The sequence below is a fragment of the Parasteatoda tepidariorum genome, chromosome 4 (genome assembly GCF_043381705.1).
Source record: "Parasteatoda tepidariorum isolate YZ-2023 chromosome 4, CAS_Ptep_4.0, whole genome shotgun sequence".
In the NCBI taxonomy this organism is placed as follows: domain Eukaryota; kingdom Metazoa; phylum Arthropoda; class Arachnida; order Araneae; family Theridiidae; genus Parasteatoda; species Parasteatoda tepidariorum.
Genome location: NC_092207.1, coordinates 86117823 through 86141793, shown reverse-complemented (window position 1 = coordinate 86141793; position 23971 = coordinate 86117823). Strand labels below are relative to the sequence as shown.

The window sequence follows — 23971 nt, the reverse complement described above, 5'->3', positions numbered from 1 at the left end:
TGTTTTTAATTGCAACCGCCAGCCTCATGTAAGTTGGAAATTCCATTGTTATGAAATATTAAAGGCGAATATTTAAAATTTGTATCGTCATGTCGAAAGATTTTTTGTGAGTGAGTAGATATTATAACTTGTTTGATAATTTTAAAAGAAAAGTAATAAACAGGAAATTTTTTTCAGTTGAAAAATTATTAATTTAGAACGAATTAATTTAAAAAACTGTTGGATAGACGGGAAAAAGCATAATTGTTGTTTATTATGCGGCATGAAAGTGCAGGTTTTCTGTAGATTCACGCAACTAGGAATTTTTTTAAGTCAGCATGAGTTGCATACATCACTGTTCTCATTAAAATATTTTTGTAGAGCAGCACATACGACAATCAGGATATAAGGTGCCGTCAAATAAAATTGTCTCCTCATAAGAAAACACCTGATAAAAATACCTGATTGATGCGAAAGCTAAATATTGTTTCCAAAATGGTAAGTTTCCATTAGTTTAATATTTTCAGATTAATTAAACATATAATGACTAATTATTAGATCAATCAATAAAAAATGCGTCTTTTAGTTTTAGCTTTATTTTTATATTTTTGTCAGACTTTGGGCAGCGAATTTGTGAATAATTTTTTACATGTCCCGCAGAATAAAAGTAGTTAATGAACTTAATGAGAGCTTGTCAGGCTGCACTGGAGGGCAGCTAATTTTATCTTCACAATGTGCCACGTTGATGTAGCAAATTTTAGTTAATTGTAAAAGTAATTTTTTACAGTTTTTCTCAACTGGCAATGCCATGCATTCACGAACTTTCTATGTACTTATGGAACTTGGTAAGGAATGACTGGTTTTATAAGCAGAGTGAGTCATAAATAGTTTACGAATCTCGTAGAAAAAAGGTAAAAAGTTATAGAAAAAAAAATTTAAAATTGGTGCTAAAATTTTTGATGATACAGTTAATTTAAATGGTGGTTGTAAATCAGGAAACTTAAAATACATATGAAATACATTAGTTCTAAAAGAATTTTTTAAAAATATTTTACTGAATTTAAAACGAAATAATTGGGTTCTTGCACTCCGAAAAGAAGAAGATTACAGATACCCACACATGTGACCTATGACGTCAGTGCCAGCTGCTCGTTTATTAGCAAAATGGCATGCTAAAGTTGAACTAAATTTCTCCACAAAAGTTAGAATGTTAATTAACGCGTAGTTGATTGAATACTGTGAAGTATCGAACATCGAATTAGTTAAAATACAATTCTCTTTTGCCTACGTCATTTACTTAACGTTATATATCATTAGTTTATGTGTTTTATCGTAACCATGATATATTTTTGCTTTGAGTACCTTTCAACTTCGAAATTTAATTAGCTTTTTTATGTTCTACATGACTTCGTGCCTATCTTTGTGTTAAGAAAATATATAGCGAAAGAATTAAAATCTTTGTGAAAGAGTCTTCTTTGAATGAATATAGAATGTGTCACTTAAGAGAATTGATACTTGACGGGCTTGGCTTATTCGAAATAGAATGAAAACAACAGTTTCTAACGTAAACAAATGCTACGTTTCAACAGCCAAACAGTATCAAGATACCCACACTAGGTCACTAGCAAATATTTCATTCAGAAGATGATTTTTTAATTTGTTTGAACCGAGTTATTCAAACTATAATCCAAATTTAAAGCAATTATCCGTATTTAGTCTTTTACGAATCGATGTATCATAAAATGTTAAATTATGTAATGTAGAACTAGAAACGTTGAAGTGGAAAAGAAAACGTTTAGAGAGGAAAAATATTTAAAGCACAATGTTATCCAGAAATAGCATCAGGAATGATCTTTAGGAAATATTTGTAAAATAGTATCTTATTACTTTAAAACTAAAAGATGAAATTGAAAAAAAGAATGCCACAAATATTTATCTACTTCAATTGATCACAAGATACAGTGACTTCTTTGCTTTTCATTTTTTTGAGGAGAAAACTTAATAACAGCAAAAGTTTAAGTGTAATGTAAATTTCAAGTTCATTTAAATCATGAGCGTTGTTAGCGGGGGAACGCTGGCTATATGTAACTCTCAATAATTAAAAATTTCTGAAAGTTCCCCTCAATATTTTAGACAAGTAAAGAAAACTTTCATGAGCATCATCGATTTAAATTCCTCAAATAAAAATCAAGAGAAGGACAAAAAAAAAAAAAAAAAAAAAAANAAAAAAAAAAAAAAAAAAAAAGACTTATCATTTTGCACATCTTAAATTTTTCTTTCTTATACCTTAAAGTTAGAGAACTTTTGTGACTATGTAACTTAATTTCGTTCCCTTCAAAAATTGGATCAATGCAACGCCCATCATTAAAAATCAGAAAAGTTTATCGATTTTAAAAACTACTCAAATAAAGTTTGAGTTGCATTGAAACTTCTTTTTGAAGTTCTTTAATTTTTTTCGGACATTGTCAGTCAAAATCATCTGAATTTTACTGTAAATATCTTACGTTTCATAAAATGAATTTCTTAATTTATAAATGAAAAAAAAATGTTGGCTGCTACTTTACATGAAGTAGTACAAAAGAAGAACATTCTTCGTGTCATGGAACACTTGGTGGAGCACCACTTACGTGTTAAGTAATTGACACCATTTTTGGTGTTAAGATGCCCGAAAATTTTTTACAGTGTAGACATATACCTAATAATAAAACCAAAGATAAATAAAATAATGAAGTTATACAATTTTAAAATCTGCTTATCTGAAATTAATAAAAAGGAGAGAATAATTTTATTGCAATTAGACTAAAAATAAAAATTCAGAGCTCATGGCGTGGCTGGGGATTTTTGGTGGTGATAAAAGTTTATTTTGTAAATGATACAAACTGCATTTTTCTTTTAAGTCTAACAAAAATTTATTTATTTTTTTTCCTTTTCAGTTAACATGGAAACGTATTATTTAAAATTATATTTTATATTACTATTTTTTCTTCCTTTTAGTTTTGTACCTGTTTGTTTACATAAGAAAAAAGCAAAAATTTCGCACGGAGAAAAAGTTAGCTTGCCCCATTTGGAAATGAATTATAACTTGTATTGTCTTTGACATAAAGCTCTTGATAAAATTCAAGCCTAGCCAGTCGAACACTTGTTAAAACTTTTATTGACGCTACATTTCTTTGCCTCTGTAAAATTACATTTAGTTTTTTCGACCAACACAGTAAAGCTTCAGTTAAAATTTCAGCGTCGATAAATCGTCAAAATTTTGATCCTCGATAAATTCTTTTTGCCATGATATTGAGATAAACTCTGCTTGTAGCTGTCAAGAAATGGTTAAAATGGGTGTTTTCATCAGGCACAGAGATCCGTATGAGATTTGAGTTCTCTAGTTAGTCAGAAAGATGTCAATGGATCAGAAATTTGATTGACGTTCCGTTGCTTTAGCTATAATATGGCAATAAATTCGCTTGCAGTAGTCAGAAAACGCTTAAATCATGCATTGCCATTGTCCATGGAGCTTCATTGCATATTTAAAAGCTCCATCTTGTCTAAAAGTACTCTAAATTTTGAAAGCAAGATTCCACCCTTACAAATAGGACAGCGACTTAATACACATTGTAAAATAAATAGAGTTTATTAACATTTGAGCCATACAATTTCAGTTTTATGTTACAACGAAATTTCACCCTACGACTAAAATAAATACAAATTAAACCATAATCCCCTTTCATATAACGAAATTGGGTTATGGCTTAATTTGTATTTATTTTAGTCGTAAAGTGCCTGAAATTATCTTTTACCTTTGTGATTCAGAGATATTGCGAGTATTTTTAAGGCTAACCCTCTCTTTAATAATTTATCTACTGATAACGTGTCCATCTCACATTAAAAATGACTTTATCACAAAATCGATAAAAATAGTTTTGTTTTTCCTCTTTAAAATATCGTATGATTTCTTATCTTTCTCATAATGTTAGTTTTGACAGTCACACGAGCTGTAAAATGTATCAATATTGACGTCTTGACTTTAAATATTTACTGTTTTACACAAATGGCGCCATATTGTAAAGACAACAAAACGCCAGGTTATAAATATATATATAAGTTCAAAATGAAGATAAAACAAAGAAAAATTATAGACATATGAAAAAAAAGGGGGGGGGGAATAATAATAACTAAAAAAATAACAAACAACAGTTTTTAAAAAGAAGAAGAAAAAATATGAAATTTTATTTAAAAAAACTGAAAAAAAAAAGATATAATCTTTTCATCAGCCCACACGACTATATCCGCAAACAAGATATTTCCCCTTTGTCATACGTCTATAATTTTTTTTTTGTTTTATCTTTATTTTGAACTTATCTAATGAGTTCTGTTTACCTGCAGCTTATGCGCAAGAAATGAAACTTATTGTTTTTCTTAACTTTCTTCCTGTTTTCTTGTATTTATTTATTGATTTTATATATATATATATATAGCAGGGAGGGGTGCGAACCCCCTCCCCACTCTTGAGATAGTTCTGCCGACATTCTTTATTCAAGCATATTTTAAACTTTAAAAGAATAAATATTACGATTTAATTGAGTGTAATCTAAATATATTCTAAATTAAAAAGTTTGTATTAAAAGAAAATTTGTTTTTTTACGTATTTAATCCCAATTATTCTGAAAAAGGCATAAAAGCAACATAATTTATTGTTTTTAAGATAGGTAATGAATTTTTATCAAAAAAAAAAAAAATTCCGGGCATTTAAATGTGTTTTTTGTGCGCATATTTTGCTAATTATGCTTTTGGAACCTGCGCAGGTTTATGCACACACCACTTTAATAACCAAGTACTAAAGTTTAAAAATCCTGTGATTAGATTACAATGCACAACGTAAAAAATGCCTATTTTCTATTAAAATATGTGTTTCTTAGATACTTTTAGCTAAAAATAACGAATCTCTAATTTTTTTTTTAGCACGAGTTTTTTTCCCCTAAAATCCACATTCTAGCTTGACGACTTCACGTATTTTAACAGCACAAAGTACCAACTTACAGGCAAAGGGTAGGTGCTCTTTCTAACGGAGTCATCGCCAACTTGGCAATTGTTAGGCGAATTTAGTGACATTTTTTGGCAATAAAATCGAGGCTGTAGATGGTTTAGGAAGCGAAAAACCTGAGAATCCAGAAAAACTTAACAGTTTTTCATATACAAAAAGATAGCGGGATGGTCCATTATGGGTTTGATATATGGATAGAGTATCGAGTATCTTTCATTTATTTATATAATGAAATTAACTATTGAAATTAGTACACTTCAATCACAATAGAATTGTTTATAATAGATGATACTCATATTCGTTAATATCCAATTACATTACATTCAATTTAATTACTTCTCTATGTATCATAAAAACATAATTGTCTAAAACAGTTTCGCATCGCATGTCTACACATCCTTATTGGCAAGGAAAATCACATGATATGGTTTCTTAATTAGCTAGGAAGCTCTGGAAATCTTTGATTGTCGTTAATATCTTACTATATATAAAATTCTAATGATGGTGTCGCAGTTTTCCATTGTTGTCAGTGCATTTTTATTGGCCAGAAAATCACGTGGTGTGATCCAGTTTTTCCTCATTCGTCTCCTTATTGTTTTGGTTGTAGTCAGCATAAAATTAATAAAAGTCATGCTTTTCTATAAATATTTTTGAATCCCTAACTTAAAGTTATTTTCCTGTACTGCTATTATTACGCTTTTAATTCAAGAGTTTAAAACTAAGAGAATTGCTGTTTTTTTATTAGTATTATAATGTAAATCTGCCTTACATTTTAAGATAAAGTTATTTAGAAAGGTGGTCTAACAATTATTATTTTTGAGCAAATAACATTAATATACTGTTATAAATTACAGTTAAAGAGATCTGTTAAATGATTTAGAACTTAAGGATCAGCTTCATGCACAATGAGATGCAGGCAAAAAAAAAATTTTTAATATATCCTACCGTTTGGTAAGTGAAAATATTAAATTAAGGATGTGAACTCATCAAATTTGTTTCAACAATATAACGTTATAACAACATAAATGTTATTTAAAAAAATGATTACTTAGAAAAATCACTTCTGTTTACCAATAGATCTAAATATCTAATATATATAATTCTCTTACGTGGCTCCCAAATTTTGGCTGTATTTCTTTTCCGCCGGTGGCAACGTTTGCTTTGTTTTGCTTACGCTACTATTTCTGTTACACGGCGAATCGACCCATGATTGCCGCTAAAAATGTCACATGCCAAATCTATCTGAGGTGACTCAACATATAGCGCTTTTAAAAACGGAAACTGAAATAACCAGAGAGCATCAGCTGCGGCAATCTCATACTATTAAGCTAGGCAGAAGTGAGTAGTCTTTGTCGATAGATCTCTATTTTAGTATTTTGTCGAAAGCGCTTTTTTTCACGAATTTATATATTACGAATTTATTTGACGATTTTTGATTTATATCACGAATTATACTATAGCACATTTCTAATAGGTTTAACGAATTACATGTCATTTATTTGAATTCAAATTTATTTTAATGACTTAGTATTTACTAAAAAGATGTAATTTTTTTTTAAAAAAAAAAGTTGTTATATGGATTTGAATGATTGTTTTGAATTCTTAGAATTTTGTGGATTTACAATGTACCTAAGTTAGTAGCAAGAAAAGTGAGCTTGGTTTGCGAAGCGAACCATATAAGATTGCGTAGCAATTTTCGGGGGTTGGCGAGCGTTAGCGAGCAGGGGGCGCAGCCCACTAGTAAAACTAATAATAGTTATAACGATACTGACACGTAAATTATTTATTTATCCTATTTTAAACGGTTTTTGCTGGTTTACATTTATCCTTCCCAATTATTAGCATCTGTTGTTATTACGTTTTGAATTCGATCATTATTAAAATAAAGAGCTTAAAACTAATAATGCTTTTCTTTTATTTTTTTAAAATTTTTTTTCTTCTCTGAACCTAATGTACTAAGACAAAATAATGAAATCGAAATTGCTTTTGAAATTTTACATAGCGTTATTAAAAATTTAATTTTCCCACTATCGCTAAATAATCTGTGTGCAAACAATATTTAACCAGTTCTTATTGTAATGAAGAAGAAAAATTAAAAAAAAAATTTAAACACAAGTTAGTGAATGAATATGCAATGCTGACCAAGCAAAATAGTTAGATTTAATTTAAGCGAATTATTAGGTTATGCAACATATGTTTAAACAATAAAAATTTTCTGGAACTTTTTGATTTAAAAGTAATTACTTTTGATGTAAGATTTTGTTAATCGCCAAGAAGTAAAAACTATTGCGAAAAAGTCGTAGGAGTATATGAGTGAAGCAATCAGGAAGCGAAATTGTTGAATAAAAATTATTCAATAAAAATATAGCAATATCAAAGCTTTTTTTGGAACATAACAGATTTATTTTTAATGGAGATATTTTTAAAACAAGCAATGTTTATTCATCGATATCTTTCCTTATAGACCGTAAAAAAAAATACATATTTGAGCTTCTAGAATTATTGGTGGGCTCCACCCCCTGTTCGCTTACTCTCCCCAACCTCGAAAATTGCTCTGCAATCTTGTATGGTTTGTTTTGGAAACCGTGCTTGTTTTGTTCGCTATTAAGTTAAACCATTTAAAATGTGCTCCATTTAAAATTTCCAGCACATTTAAATATCCATTTAAAATTTATTCTCATTTCCATTTAAAAGTAAAATTTTAGTATTCATACTTAGTATCATTCTAGAGTAAAATCTTAAGAATTTAAATCAATTATAAGAATCTTTAAAACTAATTCCTCTTTAAAAGATTAAAATTTTTATTCAATAATTAGTTATTGAATTAAAAAAAAATTGGAATAAATGACATGCAATAGAAAAACTTGCAGAAACAAAACAATATTTATGTTTTTAAAAAGCAATTGCTATTGAAGATTCACAACTAAGTTAAAAACACAGTTATAAATTTAAGACTTTTGAGCTATCACTGTAAAGCTGTCAAATGATCTAATTATTAATATTCAAGATAATATTAAATGTCTTGTATTTTAAACTCCAAATCAAGAGTTGGATTCATACAAGCTTGCTCAAAAGTTTTTCTCGTTAATAAAATTCAGGCTGTAAGTAGTAGTACGTGTTTACAGATTCTTAAAATGTCACGAATTTTAAACCAGTACTTATTTTTATTTTATATTTTATAACCGGCATTGAACAGTAGACTCAATTTTGAGTTTACGACTATCAATATTCACTCAACTTAGTTGCTTTGTAATTTTGAACTCAACCCAGGAGACAAGGGAACTACTTGATGAAGCATTAAGATGAACTATAGCATTCTTGGAGAGCTTTTTGATGCAACTAACACTCATTTGCGTTATACGATGAAGAAAACCACGAAGATATCCGGCGGTTAGTCCAACGGCAAGGAATTTCAACCCATGATCCGTCTACCACTGACGATATTTTACGTCAGCACTGTGGTCGATGCAAGCCGGGAGCAAAATTCGTATCAACCAGCCACAGTTGGGATTCGAATCTGGATCACGTAATTGGGAGACGAATGTTTCATCCCCTTAGCCACCGCGGCTCTAAACCAGTACCTAGTAATAAAATTAAAAATAAATTATTAAAAATAAATCCTAAAGTGTGGGGGAGTTTTGGGGGTGAAAGAAGTTATTAACGAACGTAACGTGACTAATGTTTGACATTTCACGTCTACTTGAAAAACGCAGTTTATAAATTTTGTTTTTATTTTGTTTTTTTTTCTCTTTTGGTCTTGCAATTTATAGTTTGTTTATGATAGAAAGTGGTTGAAATTTTGATCGGTGATAAAATAGCATTTGGGAAACAATGGTAACTTACATTGGTATCAAGTACAAAGACCAGATTCGAATGGAAAGTAAAATTTGAAAAATTCATAATTGCACGGTATTTAATATTTTTTGTTGACTTTTTTCTGAAAAATTTATTTTAATAATACAATTACGTAATCAACATTTCTTGAAAGATAAATTGGTATAGTTTATACATTTAACAGGTTTTGGATTTTTGATGAATATTATTTTTGTGTGATATACGTTAAACCAATTTTTCACCATCGTTCAAATCGGGTTTTATAAGTTGAAACAATAATAAAAGTTAATTTTAAAAAAAATCTAAAAGCAGAATAAAGCACAATATTAAATTACCTGCTTAAAGTGATAACACGGGTTTTATTGTTGTACGTGATTGAGGAAAAATCCATAGAAGTTCTAAAAGAGCTATTTCTCTCAATCTAAAAAAACAACGCCTTTTTCCGCCTTTCTTGAAGGGTATAGTACATTTCAATAACAATCTATTACTCAAATTTAATAAAAAAAGAAAAACAAAATTAAAAAAATTAGCGAAAGATTCAAGATGTCGAGTAAAGTGGTCGCTTAAGTCAGTGGTTCCCAATTTTTTTCGGCCGTGGAACCCAAAATAATCAATCAATCTCCTTTCAGTGGAGCCCCGACTTCATAATTAAAATAAATAGAGACAAGTGAGTACTTTTAATTATATTTAAGATAGTTAAATGATCTTTTATTGTAACCAAAAATTAAACATGAACTTAAAGAAACGATTTTGTGGAGGAAGGTGCTATATTAATCGAACAAAAAGATTAAGTTTAATTTCATCCCAGTAGAACTGGAAGATAAACCAGTTGAATCTCTGTGTAAATTGAATAAAACGATTTGAGGCTTCCTTGTTAAATTATCTTTTTTAAAATATTTTTTTAATATCTGTTTATTGTTAAAATCTAAAAATGTCGTAGTATATCCAGTATTTCTATATTGCGTTCTTTTTTTTAAAAAAAAATTACAAAATTGTTTGATTTTTCTAGAATTATTAGAATCCATTATATCTAATAAATCAAATTGATAACGTGATTTCTTGGCCAAAGTTTATGTGATTAACAATTAGAAAAACTAGTACAATGTCCAGTTGATTAGTGAATTGAAGACCTAAATCCGCGACTGGAGACTGCGATAAGAAGTAAATAAAAACTTATCTTTCGAGTTGTTTATAATTTTAGCATCCGTGTCAATATAAAATATCTATAAATAAATCGTAGTTCAATGAGTAAATATTTTCCTATTTATAGAAATTCTTTATCTTTTTTACGTTTGTGTTTCAAGTATATCTATCAACAAAAAGGAGAAGTGGTTTACCTTGACATTCAAGCACCTATTATTGAATATGCTCGATAATTGTAGCTGAGCAAACAGTTCCCTGTTACGTGGACTCTAAATTAGATAAACTAGAAAATATTAAAATAAATCTACAAAAGTGTGTTTTAATATTCCTGATTATCTTACTTTAAGGTGTATAATTGCATAGACTGTTTTTTCAAATCTTGATCATTGAAATCAAGATATATCCAACATATGTCTGAAAATTAAAAATAAATAAATATATAAATAAAAAAAAAAACAAGTTGTAGAATATGTCTGATCGGGAGAATAAGGCTGGGAAGAAAGAAATTCAGGCAGTTTATAGGAAATAATTTGCTTAATTTAAAAAAAAAAAAAGAAAGAAAAAGGCTTAAATTTTTTTATTGTAAGAAGATGGGTTGTTTTACAAAATTTTTCCCTGTAAAAAAATGGAGTGGAAAATGATGCCTACAAAAAAGAAGTTAGTATTGCTTTGATGGACTGAAGAGAAATTGTATTTTCTGTTATGTTATAAGAATTTTTTTGTGTGTGTTATATTAAATATAACACATATAACTAAATCAATTTGTTCATTTATTAGTGTAAATAAGTTCACAAGTGGGATCATAAGTTTTGTTTCGTTAATTATTACTGTTTCAGTATAATCAGATTTCTGTTATTTTTAAAGCATATGATTGTTCAATCTAGAATTGTGTAAAATAAAATGAATTTCTTTTCTTTGTTAAAGAAAAATTATCAAAACAATTGAACAATATACAAACTTTACTTTCTAAAAATATTTTGAAAAGTTATTGCTGCTAAAAAACAAAAAAAAAGTGTTATAATTTTGGAATAAATTTCAAAAAAAAAAAAAAAAAAAAAAAAAAAAAAAAAAAAAAAAAAAAANAAAAAAAAAAAAAAAAAAAAAAACAGTGTTCTCTAGAAACAGTTAGATCTTAAAATTTTCTGATTAAACTAACATTTTAAAATAGATTAAAAAATGGAAATATTTTTATTTTGTGAAGCCTCTCGTCATAAATAAATAAATGAAACAAAAAGACTAAACAAGTTTTTGTCAAGTCTAAACAAAAAGCGCAGGGCTCATCACTTTCGTAAGACTTGGAGGGAGTTTTCAGTGATGATGGAAGTTTATTACGAAAGCGATACGATAGATATTTTTTTATTTCGTATCTGACAAAAATAAATTTATTTTATCTTTCTTTAATCTATTTAAAGTACCGTAATTTATTTACTTATCCTTATTTTATTCTTTTCTTTCCTATAGTTTCGTTTAGGTTAATTTTTTATGTGAGAAAGTGGTCGAAATCTTGAATAGGGATAAAATAGCAACAAATATTACTCGCAACATTTAGGAAAAAATTGCCACCTGTATTGGTATTACATAATTATCCAGCTGAAAGTTTAGCTCTAAGCTAGTCGAATAATGGTCAACATTTGGATAGGAGATAAATTCGATTTGTAAATACTAGGAAACGATTGGAAATTGCATTATTATCTATCAGAAAGTTCAAGTATAAATTTAAAAGCATTAGGTAATCAAAAATTGGTCAGCTTTTTAATTGGTTCAAAGTTTCTGAGAAATCGAATTTAAAAGAAGTAGTATGTTTCAAATTAATTTTCTCAGGAACTATTCGACCGATTTTATTCAAATTTTTGTAATTTGGTATATAAAATAACATTCTGTAAAAATTTGAAAACTTTAAAATTCAACAATTTTACGACTATTATTAAATAAAATAATAAAAATTTGCTAAAAGTTATTTATTGGAGGGATATCTTTGAATAAACGAGTTTTATAATTGTGTGCAAAAGTTTTTCAAATAACTCAAAAACTTTTGGCGAAATGATGAAATACGCAAAAAGTAAAACTACATTAAGGAGTCCAAACTTTGGACCGCTCTCCTGACCTCTCCTATTAGGACCATATTTCCCAGATTTCGGCTACCTCCTATAGTTTGGGAGTAAAAAATCCGTCGAAGTAAAGGGATGTTTACTCAGGGAAAGTGCGTTTTTGTGTCTGATAAAATATCATCTACAGTAACTAGTTTGTATGTTCGAAGTCATCACTTCGAGCAGTTAAAATTGAGTCCTAGTACGTAAAAATTCGATCATTAGGATCAAGAGTTATTCATAATAGCTCCTTTTTTGAAAATTGAACACTTACTTAGAACACATGGAACAATTTGGATAAAATTTATATTGAACACAGACTAGAGGAACAAAAAAAAAAAAAAAAGGAACGTTGAAATAAACAGCGCGAACAAAAAATATCTAACATAAAAATCAAGTCAGCACAATTAACATTACATTAAGCCAAATCCAACAATGGGTATTGCGATAGTAGTACTAAACTATACAGAATTTCTTAAATTATCTTTTTATTTATTTATTTTCATTTAGTAATGTATTTTTTTTCCTTTTATTTTTATTTATTATTGTTTTTGATGGACGTAAATTTAGATATATACAGCGTATCCTAGAATAATTGGAACAACTTTATAGGGAGGTAAGGGACAACAGAAAGATTCAGGTTTGCATAGCAACCAATGGCTTCCTAAAGCTGTTTTTCGAAGGGTCCGTTGTCATATAAAACAAAGCTTTTTTATGAATAATATGCTATTTTTATTTAGTGCTGTGAGTTTGCTCAACACCTCCTAGAAAAGAGTAGGCCTCTGCACGGGTTACCATAAATATCCTTTAGTAGTCCAAACGTAATGACATATGTCGTATTTTCAACCACTGTGCAGCTTAGTACCCCGAACGTAATGACATCTTTCTTATTTTTCATCAACTGCGCAGTTAACTTCGTCACATCGGACTACTAAATTGATCCGTGCTGAGGCCTTCATACTTCTAGGAGGTGTTGGTTTGCTACAGTTACTCATGACTGCTAGATCAAGTTTAGCCTATATAAAGCCAGCGCTGTTTATGCTTATTTTGAAAATGGCGCAATGAAGAAAAGCCACAGTTTTTGAAAAATGGAAAGCGTTAGTGGTCTAGTTCTTAAATAATTTAAAAAACTTACTTCAGTGCTGTCTTATCTGGACACATTGAAATGAGCAAAAACTGAGAATAGGGCAGTGATTTTGAAAATTTTCATCTATGTGAAAAAATGCCCCAAATTGGCGATTTTTTTTAAAAAAAAAGTTTAATAACTTTTAAAATATTAAAGTTATTTGTCCGGTATAAAGCCCATAGAGTTGATATAGTAGGTAGAGGAACCAAGTCCGCTTTATTCGTTCCGAAAAGACACTCCACAGATAGCAAGCAAAGAGTTACAATCACGTGATGGAAAGAGTGCAATACTTGGCGCAGAATCACAAATGTTGGCGCACTAAGTTTTTAAACCGCTTTATTTCGATATTACCGATGCGCAAATAATCGGAGCATTTGAAAGAGAGAAAAAAAATATTTTCGTTAATCATATTTCTTTAATATTATTAAATGGGTTTTTAAAACATGAGGAGTTTTTTTTCTCTTAACAAATAATTTTTAATTAAAGTACTGCCTTTATTTAAAAAAATTCAGTAGTTNCGGGTCGGGGGTTATTCTACTCTCTCTACCCAGTATTTCAACTCTATGATAAAGCCCAGATAATTCATTACGGAAAGATGATATATTTAGTTTAAAACCATCTCTTTTGCTTCAAGTGTCAGGCACTTAAACTGCGTTTTTTTTAAAAATTTTCCTTGGCGACAAAGCTTTAAAAAAACCATGTTAAAAGCAGATAGGATATCTTTCCTTGGGGTGCACTGAAAGGTGCTGTGTTCACGGCACCTATGGATTCCGAAATGGATTTGGTTGCAAGAATCATCGGACTTGCTGTTGATATCCAACAAAATCCAGGTGCATTTGAACGAGTCCTTCAATCCATTGACCGACTTTGTAACGCATGCATAGCAAGCAATGGTGGAAACTTTGAGCAGCTTTTGCTATATTTTTACAAATCATCTACCACAGCTCATCTTTGACCAATAAATATTTAAGATGATATCAGTTTTGCATCGCTTTGTTTCTTGTACCTGTTACTACTCTCCCATGCCGATTTCGGCCATGGGTTGCTATGCAATTCTGAATCCTTACGATGTCTTGTACCTCCTCTAGAGTTTGTCCCAGTAATCCTGGGACTCCCTGTATAATATTATGTGGGACACAGGAAAAAAGACAATAGTAAGTATTACATTAACAATTTAATTAAAGAAATATAGCAATTATTAAGCATCGATAGCTGACGGCTGTTGACTCCCAGCATTGCAGGACAAAGAATACGAAATAATGGATAGTTTTTTTAGCTGTGAAGAGTTAATGAAAGAAAGAGATTGCGGGAATTTTCCCTTCCCGACTAGCTGGTGTTGTCTAATGAAGAAGTTGTGGTTGTCTTCAAGGATAAAAATCTCGTGGTCAATGACTATTCCTCCACATGCATAATAAGAAATAAAGCAAACCAGCAATTAAAACTAAAATTTAATATGAAACTGGCCAGCATTCAGCAACAGCAGGCCTGAAGAAACTTTAAACATATAAAACACATAGCAGAAACAATTTCATTCTGTTTCTAGACCTAGAAGTCGGATCGCTGTGACCTCCCAAACATATTCACTATTTGAGCCATTCTCCATATTTATGATAGTTCATTTTCTCTCACTTTATTTAGACAACACAAATGAAATTGTTAAGTATTACAGCTTTATTTGATCTTTTTTATGAAAAAAAAAGATTGCACTAGTATAATTTTATGAATCCGTATCTTCATATTTATATGTATCTTTTTCAACATGTCTAAATCTCTCCTTGCCATTGAAAAGGTCATTTGTGAATAACTCGATATGGAGCTCATATTTCCCTATACAAATAAGCCAGTTTCATCAGAAATTTACAGATACCAAATAGCTCATCCTCAAAAATCTCATCGGCCTTCTTTCAAAAAAGAGAAAAAATTAAATACTACAAGAGTACAATAAATACAGTTTGGTTAGAAGTATAGGTAAATGCTATAGAAAGTTTAAAAAAAATAATTATCAATTTAATTCTGTGCTGAAGAAACTTGTCTTACCTTTAAATACATAAAACTTTCTATGCTTCAAAGACTACGTAAGTAATACGAATTTGATTGTTTAACTTGTTGATGCATTATACTTTTGATTATCTTCAGTGGCAGACGGATCATGGGTTAGAATTTCTTGCCCTGGGACTAACCGCAAGAGGTTTTCTCTCCATGTAACGCAAATGCTGGTTAATCCCAACAAAAAGTCCTCTACGAAGGCTAGTTTGTCCCAATGCTTCATTCAGAAGTTCCTTTGTTTTCGGGGTTGGTTTTAAAGTTATCAAACCACGGAATTAAATAGTTGCAAACTCAGAATTGGATCTGCTGGTCAACTCTAGTTATGAAATAAAGTAAAAATTGCACGATAGGAAACCATTAACGTGCAGCACTAGTCATTTAATTCCAAGATTCCTGTCTATGGAAAGAGGATCATTACATTTTTTTACATGTTTGGAAAGTTGGAAAATGCATCGTACTCCCATCATTGATGTTTTGTTAAAGTTAAGTGTTATTGTCCAGTTCATATGTTATTTGGCTCGTATTCCACTCCCTGATGTTTTTTAAGTGTAAATGCCATTTGCGCAGTTGGTATTTCCTATATTGACATTCTTTTTTTAAAGAAAAAGGAAAATTGCCAATATGTATTCCATACCTTTCTAAACCAGCAAAAGAAAGTTTTATAACACTAACTAAAGTTTTATTACACAAACTTTATTACACTAGGACACTATTGATTGAACACTATTGACAGAAAGAGTCATCAAATTCAATGAAAAATATTTATTTTATCTTAGGTCATTTAATTTTAGTTTTATTGTTGATTTTAGTTTTATTGTTGGTTATCAATAGTTAGTTTTATTGTTGATTTTATTTTAGAAAAATATAAAACTGAAAACAAAACTAAATGAAGTCAGATTAATATTAAAATGTAAAAAAAAAATTATTGATGCTACTTGGTAATTTAAATAATGTTTGTATTATATGGAAGCAAAATGAATTATAAAAATAAATGAACAGTAAATAAACTCGAATTTTTTTGAATTTTAAAAATGTACTCTTTAAAATTAATAGTATAATAAATTCTCCTATTTCTTTACCAGCAATTAAGTGAAAATTTATAAAAAATCCAGGAAGCATTTTATTTTTTTACGCTTTTAATAATAAAAAAACTAAAACTAAAATATTAAAAAAAAACAAAAACAATAATGATAAAAAGACCTTTTGCTATTCCACTACAGAATAGAGAATTCATCTACCGAATTGAATTCCGTACAGAATCAGGAGTTCGTAATGGGCCAAGCTGAAATTCAAAGAATTGTGATGACAACAAGAGCATCATTCCAACTGGAAATTGGACCTCTTAATGTTAATTTTATTTCTTGCATATTTCACCATATCTAGAGAACTTTTTAAGCGAGATGAAAAATATTCTCACACAATAATAAAACTCATTTATTCAATAGTTCCATAAAAAAATAATAATAACATTTAGTAAAAATTTATGATTTCTTATTAAAATAACAGTCGAAATAAGATTAGATAAACAATGTTTTACACTGTTTTAAAGATTGTAATTTTCCACGTCAAAATATGAAATTTGGAAAAAATCCGTCCAATAGCTCCTGAGAAATCAAATTTTTAAAATTCGATTACTCAGAAAGTCAAACAATTTCATATTTTACCATTTAAAATTACATGCTTTAAAATGATGTTAAAAATTGCATTCCTTAGAATTCTAACTTTTTTCTACTATTATTAAATACAATAATAAAAAATAATAAGTGTTAAATAAATTTTTTTATTTTGCATGGAATTATCTTTGGATAAACGAACTTTACAATTGTGTGCAAAAAATTTCTCAACTCGCTTAAAAAGTTCTCGAGGTATGACTAAGTACGCAAAAAGTAAAATTAACATCAAGGATTCCAAACTCTGGATCGCTCTCCTATGGCCAAACTATGGGTGCCATATTTCCCAGATTGGGACTATCCCTTATATTTTGGGAGTCAGAAGTCCGAATCAGTCGAAAATAAGGTATGTTTATTCAGAGAAAGAGCGTTTTTTTGTCTGATTTCGTAACTCAAAATGTCTTTTGCGTTAATAAATTAGCATAGTTGAGATCACTCTCTTGAGCCATTCATATTTAGTTCTAGAACACACAGATCCGATGATTAGAACAAAAGTTATTCTGAGTGGTCCATTTATTTATTTATGCTCTGTACTTTTACAAGTTTTGTTAAAAAGATAGACAGTTTTTATTATATATATATATATATATNTATATATATATATTATAACAGTCGTTGAACAGCTGACCTAATTTTTGGGTTCACGACTACTAATGTTCAACTTGGGCGGTTTAAAAACGTATCTGAAACTTAAATGGGACTTTTTTTAATCTGTGTGGAAAGATAAGGTCATTATGTTAAGACGTACTGTACGAAGCTCCCTATAATTTGTCAAAACTAAAGTAAAGAATCTGTGTACATTTTCTTTTTAAGCTATATTTTTCAAATTTTTATGTGGCGAATGTAGTTTTCCATATAGTTGTATCTTATTTTTTTGAAGTAAATATATTTCTAAGAGAAGCCGTCTTTTAGTTTTATTACAAAACATTATCCAATTCAAGATCACAAAATGTTTTCGACAAAATTTGAATATCATCATGTCCTTATCGTTCAAAACCCATGAACTTTTCAGCTAAAAGAGAACTTGTTTTTAAAATACCTATATTGAGCAGTCGATAAAAAAATCGTATGAATATCTCGCGATTGCCACTTAATGTAAAGTATTTGTTTCAATCTTTCGACTTCTTAATATCTGGATTTTCATCTCTAACATCTTGATGTAATCTGTCTGATGAAACGTTGAATTCTTTCGAACATTGGAACTTATTTTGTCTGAAATAAAAAGAAAGAAAAACTTACAGACTCTTATTGATTAAGTTTCTAAACATAATGGTTAGACGATAATAAAACGCTTGAGAGATCTTATTAAACGTAAACAAAAGCAAAACGATACATTCAACAAGATATTGAAGATGTTCCACGTTTATAGACTATTTAGTATTCAGAATAACTGTTAAATAATTTATAATATACTAAATATGTTTTTTTAGAATCACGGTTACATATTAGTAGTTCTTATTTATTTATTATTATTATAAATAATATTAGAGCTGTCTTTCTACACTCGCGAGAAGACTAAACTTAAAGAATTTGATACTTGCAAGTGACGTCATAGTAGGTAAATCGTGGTATTTGTCGATTCAGAAGACATTCAGGTTCGTGACGTCGTGTACAGGTATCCAAATAAATCTGATTTAAATCCCATGGTTACGCATAATCACTTCAGTTTTCTCGAGTTGCGAGTACCCAATTGTATTATACGATATGTAATCTTCCGCCATTATAGAATAGTTCGAATTTATATTGTTTAAAACTTAGTTAAAGAAGTTAGCAACAAGCCAATACAGATTCTATTGATAAGAACAGTAGTAATTATAAAAGATTAAAGCAAAATATTTTATAATGAAACTTTATTAAATATAATAAAGCTATGGCCTTGATTTAGAAGTGAGAGTTGAATAAATTAATTTGTTTTCATACAGTGATCTTTAAATTGAATAGAAATGCAAATCTGGATAAACGTAAACAAATACAGAATTTTTTTTCAATAAAATTTTTAAAAATAGAAATTTTTAGTACCCTTTAAATAACATTAGTTTTTTTTAAAATTAAATTAAATGAATAAATTTATTGTTATGACAGAATTACTTTCGAAGCGTTTTTCCCCAATCTGAAATTCTCTGAAATGTCATCACTAGAACTTCCCTTTATCTTTTTTTTTATTTTAATTTTATTTTTCCTTCTTCTTTCCGTTACTTTAGCAAATATTTACTCAGCTTCACAGAATAGGACGCAATTCCGAGAGCATTTCGAAGTGCATCTTTTTCAACATTTCACTTTCATTTCAATGAAGGACATTGACAAATTCGATCATTTTTATCTTTAGATCTATCAGTCAATTAACTTCCTTATAGACAATTTTGTTTGCTTCATTTGCATCTGATTTTCCTGTATATACATACAACCCAATAAAGGCAAAAAGGTTAAAAAGAATAGAGAATAATTTAAAAAATTAAGAGAAATAATAATAATCAGTTTTATTATAGCACTCTTTTTTTTGCGAATATAATCGTGCGAGCTGATGACGAGATTATATCTTTTCATTGTTTTATTTTCCGTTTTTTTTAAAATTTTTTTTAATAATATTTTTTAAAAATATTTTATTTTAATAATTTTTCTTCTTTTTTTTCTCATTAATCTTTATTACATTTTTTTCTATCTTTTCTCTATATTTTTTTTTAAAATAGTTAATTAAATAATTTTCTCCATATTTTTTTTAAAAAAAATATTGAAAAATTAAAAAAAGTTTAAAAGTCTGAATTTTTTTTCGTTTTATGGCATTGAAACTAATTTCAATAATTTTTTTTTAAATATAGTAAGACATTTTTAAAAAAAATTTAAAATCTAGATACTTTTTATAGATTTTAATTTTTTAATATTTTTTAAAAAATTATTTTTATTAGTATTTTTTTCTTCTTTTTCAAAATATAATTTTTTTTCTTGTTATCTTTGTATTTTTATCGTATTTTATGGATTCCATGTAGTTTCAGTTTACACGCAGAAAAAGGAAACTTATTTTTTCGTAATTCTATTTTTCCTTGATTACATACAGACAATTTACGTTAAATTTAAATATTTTTGAGTCTTTCTGGTGTTCAATTAAAATATTAATCAGATTATTCGAGGAATTTCGTAAAATAATAATAAATTGAAAAATATTGATAATAAAAACATCTTTTAAGTAAATTATTTTTTGAATTTCGCAAATGAGAACAGCTTTGAAACAACGTGGGAGAATGTTTCATATTTTTATCCATATGCCTAGTTGCAGCAATGGTAAATTATTATTTTTTGTCTTACATAAATTGTGATTTATTAAGCAGTTTGAGCGACTGCCATATTTTGTGGATCAAAAATCTGAAACCGGGGGTTAAATATCTGATAATAGATTTTTGAGTCTGATTGTGAAAATTCAAATATCATCAGCTCTACAGTTTTAGCACAATTAAGATTTCCTGTTCGTATATTAGAATCAAATCATTAGCGTAAAAGTTATTCAGGAGCTTCGTTTTCTTTCCATTGCACGGTGCATTCTATAAAATCTCTTTTATCTATCGCAGTGTTGCAAGACTCATTTAATTCTATTAAAAATTTTCTTTTGTTTTATATTTCTTAAACAGGGGTGTTCATGACATAGAGAAATATTTAGTGACTCTAAAAAAGAACATTTAATTATAAAATTCAGAGTTTTAGAGAAACTACAAATCATCCATCACCTGACCTAACCCATAACTACAAATCGTTAAACTTAAACCTACTAATAACTTTTAATTTAAATTTAGTTCTTATTATAATCCAAAGAACACTTAATCTTTAAAAAAGAAAGTTAGATTCTCAATTCGATTTCATTTAGCAAAGAAAAAGTGGCTTGGGTTATTTTAGGGGCTGTTTAAATATTACGTTAACATATTTTCTCACATTCCTTGTCCGCAAAAGTAATAAAAATCGCAAACTCCTCCTGGTTTTTTTCTTTAACTTTGACTTTTCTATAGAAATCTGATTTTAGGATTAAATTCAAATAAGAAAGGCAGCTTCGTATGAAAAAAAAATTGCATTTCAAATCATTTTATAAAATTTTGAGCAAAATATTCTTTAGCAATCTTCTGTTTTTTTTTTTTTTTTCATGCTCAAAACTGTTTAAAAGAAGTTTTTTTATAATTTTTTCTTTCCCTAAATTTGATCTTTATTCCAAATTTTAAATTTTCCGTATTTTTTTTTTTTTTTTTTTTTNTATTTTTTTTTTTTTTTGCATTTCTTATTTTGCTTTTAAAGAAAATTTCATTTTATTTTATGGCCGGTGTTCAGGAGTTCTCAATTCAGGAGTTTATGTCAATTAATGTTCAACTCCGTAGCCTTGTAATTTTGAAAACAAGGGAACGTTTGGATCGAGCATTTGAGAAAACTAGCCTTCATTTTGACGTTTTTTAAATGGAACTAACCCACATTTGCGTTAGATGGACAGAAAAACCATGATATTTCATAATTGCACCTATGGTTAGCCTGACGGCAAGGGTATTCTAACCCAAGATCCGTCCACCACTGAGGATATTTTACGTTAACACTGTTGTGGATTCGACCCGGTAGCAGAATTTATACCAACCAGCCACCGTTGGGATTCAAACCTGATTTCTTGGTTTAAAGAGAAAGTTGAAAACAAGGGGTTTTTAATGCCTTACATCATTACTCATACTCCCCTTCCCCTTTGTCAGCAAAAATAAGCAAATCACTTCCTTATGTAATATTTGAATTCAACTGTTTATTAATTAATCCCACTTTTATCATGATGTTTTAGACAATCTTCCAACAGATTTCAATTACAAAAATTTCTGTTTTCTCACTAAGTATTGATTTACCATTTCAAGAAATTCTAAAAATATTAAGTGCATTGATTAAAAAACACCATATTTTCATTTTTTCACAGGTATTTTTCATTTTTTCTTCTTCTTTTTTTACTGTTTGCTTTATCTTAGTACATTATATAAATAAATTTTAAACATGTCTAAATTCAGCATGTCCCAACTAACTGTAAATGATTTATAAGAAATAAATTATAAGAAATGATTTATAAGAAATAAATTATGAACTATAAGTCATTCATAATATGTTTGCTTTACTAAGTTTGAGAATAAATTTAAAAATATAAGATCATATGTATTACTAATGTATTTTAAATATAAGTCTCTAGGAAGTCTTAGATCAGCGAGTCTTAACATAAGTCTCATTTTAGGGTATACTTAGTCATAATAAACAAATAAAAAATAATAAGAAAAATAGATAAGAAAAAGAAAAGGTGATATAACATACCATAGCTGAAACTAAAGAACTAATTAAAATAAAAATACTTGACTCGTAAAAAAAAAATAATAAAAAAAAAAATAATAAAATTTTCTAATCGTAAGAATTTTTATTGAAGTAAGCTATTGTATTTATGAGGAGATATCTAATATTAGGTTAGAGTCGATTTGTTTTCAATTAATACTTGAAAAAAAATAGCAACATAAGGAAATTATTTGCGTCAAAGCAAAGTAAAAATGTATGTATCTTAAGAAGCAACAATCAAAAATCAATTATTTCATTACCTACGTTATCTTTCTAAGAAAAGAAAAGAAATATTACCTTGAGTTTGCTTAATTGCAAATTTATCACTTCCGCAGTTTTCATCATAGCTTACTGGTATTTCAAAATAAAAGAATGAACATGAAGAAAAGAAGTTAAGTATACCCTCGCGAAATGGAACTAGAGGTAAAAATGTTATTTCTCTTTACTGCTACTTTTGAAAAAAAGATATTCGTTTATCGATGTGAAAGTATTTTATAACATATACTCAAATAAAAATAATATAATCTTGCTAAAAACAGCAAATATTTTTAAAAATAGCATTACTTTTGATGTAATTTATTCTTCTATATAAAATGTATTTCGAAATAACGTCAAAAGAATTTTAATATGGAAGATTGCTTTAGCTATCAAAATTGAACATAACGACGAAGATTATATTCTTGATTAATTCTTCTTATTATTAAAGCTTTTTGAAAACAATTGATTCTTGATTGCATGCAGTGATCTCGAGAAATTTTGATACCATGTTTATCTAATTAAATTTTATGCTGAAAATCACTATTTGAAAGAAATATTTAAATAGTTTCCAAAAAAGATCGTTTTGCTTTCTTTTTACTTTTTTTATTAAATTATTTTCCAATCGTTTTTAAATAAAAAAAAATATTAAGAACCTTTTAAAAAATTTATTCAAGAAAACAACAACCAAAACAAAAGAATTTGAGACAAATTCCAATTTTTTAACTTTTTTTTCAAGGCGAAGGAGAGAAATCTTTTCGTAGTGAGAAAAGAGATGACATTTTTCAAACTATATTCAGAAGAATATATCATTAATCTATTTTTTAAATTTTAATTATCTATAACAGTTATTTGCGGATATTGCATACACATATTATATGCATAAAATAAAAAGATGTAACAGATAAGAATTTGCCGGGATTTTTAAAAATCCCACGTTTGTTTTGCAGCGCCATCTATCAAATGTAGTAATAAGCAAACGCTGAATATTTTGAATATCATCCAAAGTTCCTATGTGGAATGTGATATTATTGGAATGTGTTATTATTTCGTTTCACACTTCAACAAAAACAATTTCTTGCTCATAAATTACCCTCAAATAAATACTCAAACGTTAAAGAACAAAATTACTCCGGACCAATCGGCTAATGAGTCACTAAAACCAGTCATTCCTTTATCTCATTCTTGAATGTTTTGGTTTATTTTTGCATATGAAATATAAATTTTCTCAGTTTGATATAATTTTTCATTTATTTCCCCGTATAATTTGTTACTTGTTATGATGGGCTGATCTCCATTCATTAATGTTGACCGTTGATAGTGTTTTATTTCTTTACTAAACCTACGAAGATTATTAAGGAATGCAGCCGACCTGCTCTTAATTTTAAATTAAATAAAGATAAAATCATGGTAAAATTAACACTTTTAAAAGAAAAATTAGCTCTTTTATCTACGTGGGCGATTATCTACTAAAAAC

The 23971-nt window shown here is 28.3% G+C and overlaps 1 protein-coding gene across 3 annotated transcripts in view; it reads left to right on the top strand.

Annotated features, from left to right (window-relative positions):
* The first annotated feature begins 399 nt into the window (after positions 1-399).
* Positions 400-23971, top strand: part of LOC107450383 (long-chain-fatty-acid--CoA ligase 1) — a 65522-nt gene continuing 41950 nt past the window's right edge. Inside the window, exon 1 of one of the 3 annotated variants that reach the window (XM_071180151.1) lies at positions 400-477. The gene's annotated coding sequence lies outside the window, so the exon portion shown is untranslated. Of the gene's footprint in view, positions 478-9282; positions 9516-22618; positions 22663-23971 lie in introns of those variants that run through there. The other 2 variants (XM_071180148.1, XM_071180152.1) reach the window with 2 other exon arrangements.